This window comes from Podarcis vaucheri (genome assembly GCF_965113315.1).
Source record: "Podarcis vaucheri genome assembly, chromosome: 4".
Lineage (NCBI taxonomy): Eukaryota > Metazoa > Chordata > Lepidosauria > Squamata > Lacertidae > Podarcis > Podarcis vaucheri.
Genome location: NC_138762.1, coordinates 17,998,720 through 18,002,432, shown reverse-complemented (window position 1 = coordinate 18,002,432; position 3,713 = coordinate 17,998,720). Strand labels below are relative to the sequence as shown.

General features: G+C 44.8%; 1 long non-coding RNA gene across 1 annotated transcript; it reads left to right on the top strand.

The window, feature by feature from the left end:
* Positions 1–2,431: 2,431 nt before the first annotated feature.
* Positions 2,432–3,713, top strand: LOC309530659. Its single transcript, XR_014218821.1, has 2 exons — positions 2,432–2,643; positions 2,712–3,713. It is a non-coding gene; the product is annotated as an uncharacterized lncRNA (long non-coding RNA).

Genomic DNA, 3,713 nt, shown 5'->3' with positions numbered 1-3,713 from the left:
AGAACTATTTCCAGCAGGAGGTTTGAGGGCAAATCTACGGGGCTTCTGTATCAATGGCAGGCATAGCCAGAGGCAAAAGTGAACCTTACCTTTGTACAAGAGGCTACAGTCATGCAGAAGGCAGAGGTTTCTATATGCATGCAGGTCCCACAATCTGCCCGCCCGCTATGCGAAAATTCACTTATCTGAACATAAAATAATTTCGCCCAAACCTCGCTACTGAATAGATACTGAACAGCCGGTTTGCCCCCTTCCTGATGTGATTGTGCTTTGCTGGTCAGGGGTAGCCGTTTTCAGGCAGAAAACATGAAGGGAGAAAGACAGCTTTGTTATTGTTGTTGTTTAGTCATGTCCAACTCTTCGTAACCCCATGGAGAGAGACAGCAAAATCAGACAAATCAGAGATCAGGAGAGATCAGGTATATAAGTTTTCCCTTTGTCTCTCTTTTGCTGGTCGGCTGCAGCCATTTCAGGAAGAAACCATGGTGTGTGGGGAGGGACGGGGAGCAAAATTGAACAAATCCTGGAGTCGGTCAGTTATAACTCACACAGCTTCATTGTAGATAGCTCTTTATTCACAGAAACAAGGTAGCTCAGGGCACCAACTCTTCATGGTAGAAGTGGCCCCATGGGGCAGTCGTGAGCACTGAAGGTCCCTGATTTCCCACAGCTCTCCAAGCCTTCCTTCCCAGGCAATCTGAGGCTCCAACGCCTTGTCTGTTTTTGCTCCACCCTCTTCATACCTCTTCTGGTCCTGGGAGACCAGCAGGGAGGGGAAGCTGGTCATAGCAGGAGGAAGGCATTTGCGCTTCTTTCGCGGCCTGACTTATCTCTGCCTCTCAGCCCTGCTCCTCTCCTCTTCTGCCTCCGATTCTGGACTGCTCTCTGCCGCAGCCTCTTCCTGCTCACTAAAGCCTGTTACCTCTTCAGCTTCTGACACCTCCTCCCCCCAGTCTGCTCCCTCTGACCTCTCATCGCCATCCCACCACCACTCCCTTAGCTCTGAGCCTTCTTCCCTCGGGGGTTCCCCAGCTGGTGCCTATGACAACACCTCTGCCTCCAGCCAATCCATGTTCACTTGTACTGTACAGTGAGAATGCACCCCAATGGAAAAAGCCAATGAAGAGTCAACTCGATGTGTTTTTGTTTTTACTTGAAAACTGGTTTTTAATTTTGGCAGTTACAAACCTGTACACATTTTTTTTCTGACTTTTTTTTCTTTTTTAGCAAAATAACACAAGACAATACTGCCAACAGCAAATATGAAAGACCGATGCGTTTGCTGACGAGGGACCAGATCACACGAAGTGATAACCTTCCCTTTGCATAAAGTTGTTGTGTAGTTGGAATAATGGCGGAACCTCAAATGCCTAAGTGAAACAGCATTAGAAAACATGTCTGTAATAGCATTTGTGCAAAGACCCATTCATCTGAAGGGGTGGGGTTCATTAGGAAGCAGTCTTAGAAACTGAGAGAAATGTTAATAAGAAACAGCTGATTCAAAGAAAAGTTACAGTACATTCTGAAGTGATTAAGAAGTGTTGTTTCCCCGACCTATTCACCTTTTTTTTGTTGATTTTTCCATTACCTTAAATCTGACATTGATGAGCTTCTTCAGAATACATAAATGAACACAGAAAAAAAGAAATTAAAAGCAACTTGATTGGCATCAAATATCTACAAAAGCCAGGTAATTCCAAAATTATTATGTACATTATTTTATAAACTTTTTTTTTAAAACACCAGAAACATACATCTTTTACAAACCAGCCTGCTTGCAACAGGTAAAATTTACAAGACAACTATCTTTCTTATACAGTGCTTCAAAAGAACTCCTTACATTTCACAGACGCCCCTCTCCAAATGCAGTTACTATGGGCTTGTAAAATTGTTCTGGAAACAACCCAGGTCTCTGATAATGACAGGATTTAGCTATACAGTGAGGGTTCAAATTTCCACCACCCGGTTCAAATTTATCCTTAACACTGCCGGTATCAAACCCTGGTTATGGCCTTGTAACACAACATTTGTAAATTATTGCTTTATAAAAAAATTACATGATGGGAATCATTTCATTTGCAGTACTCTCCAGTTACCCCTCTCACATGTGAAGTAACAACAACGTCAGTGCCTTTTTGTTTGGTGCATAGCCTTGGAAACAGCAAGCTGAAATTAACAGTCTGCAATGGACAAGCTTACAGTAAATTGCATTACAGATATGTCGGGTGTGAGGACAAGTGCCAAACAGGCAAAACCGTGATTACAAAATGATTTCAGAAACACCCAGTGGCGTAGCGTGGGGGGTGCAGGGGGGGCCGGCCGCACCGGGCGCAACATCTGGGGGTTAGGGGGCGCAAATCCACGGGTTAGGGGGCGCAAATTACTTGCCTTGCCCCGGGTGCTGACAACCCACACTACGCCACTGGAAACACCAAATGTTGCATCATCATGAACACGCCTCCCACCTCCATTTCCTGATTTAAGGTTTTTCCGCAACTATTTTTTGAAACTACAGTTCAATACGATAGCCCTGTCAAAACCTTCTTACAATTCTTTCCCTCTAGAATCTGAAAACTCCCTTTAAATAAAAGCAGCCCACTAACTTGACAGCAATGCCAAATTCTTACCACGAGAAAACCAGAAGTCTGTGACCCTTGGTAGTATATGAATTCATCATGATATACCATGAGATGCCGCCTGAACGGAAAGAGGTTTGGAGTCACAAATACCTCGTGGGCAATCCTTTTCTTTGGATAGATTTGGTTTACTCTTTTGTTAGCGGGACAATCTTTTAACACTGAAAGCAGATCTGGGCAGCATACGATCCACAAAACGTCTCCAGGATGTCCCAGGCTACTACATGGAGGGAAGAGAAGTCAGAAATGTGGTTTTCCCTGCCTGGAGTCTGAAGTGCTTCAGGGTAGAATCCTACTTCCTCCGTCAGGCTATGGGCACATTCATACCACACATTAAAAAAACGGCCACTTTACATAGTAATGGCTTCCTTCAAAGAATTCTGGTAGCTGTAGTTTGCAAAGGGTGCTGAGAGGCGGTCCCTGTTCCTCTCCCAGAACTACAACTCCTGGAGTGGGAGTTTAACAGTCAATCCCTCTCCTCGGGAACAGGATAGCTCTGGGAGGGGAAGAGGGATCTCTTTAACAACTCTTGGACAAACTACAGCCCCCGGAATTCTTTGGGAGGAAAGCCATGACCATTTCTAGTAGTATCATAGTGCTTTAAATGTATTATAGTGCGAATGTGGCCTGTGAGCCTTGCAAGACCAGCTCAAATTCAGTTGACTCAATCGAGTCACGGAACTTTCTTACAACGAACCTTTGCCACACGTCACTGGCGCTAATCCAAACCGAACACAAATCGGAAGCAGAAATGATGATTCACACAATGTTTTCTTCTAGATCGTGGCCAATGTTGTTAGGGATTTATTTATTTTTTAGCCTGGAGGATTAAGGGTGGAAACATGCTAGCAGGTCTGTGTGGAGTTAAGGAAGAGCCTAAATGAAAATATGGTGCATGGGTTAATGAATACAATTATTTCTGAGGTTTGCACAGCTGGACTTCCCCCCTTGCATAAGTTGGGCAACTGTATGGGCCAAGGGGGCAGAGAGCAGCTGGAGGAAAAAGAGAGAGGGGAGGAGAATGGTTGGCTGCATAGGCTTTGGGAAGAAGGGGAAGGACCGAAAACTGCAGGGCTC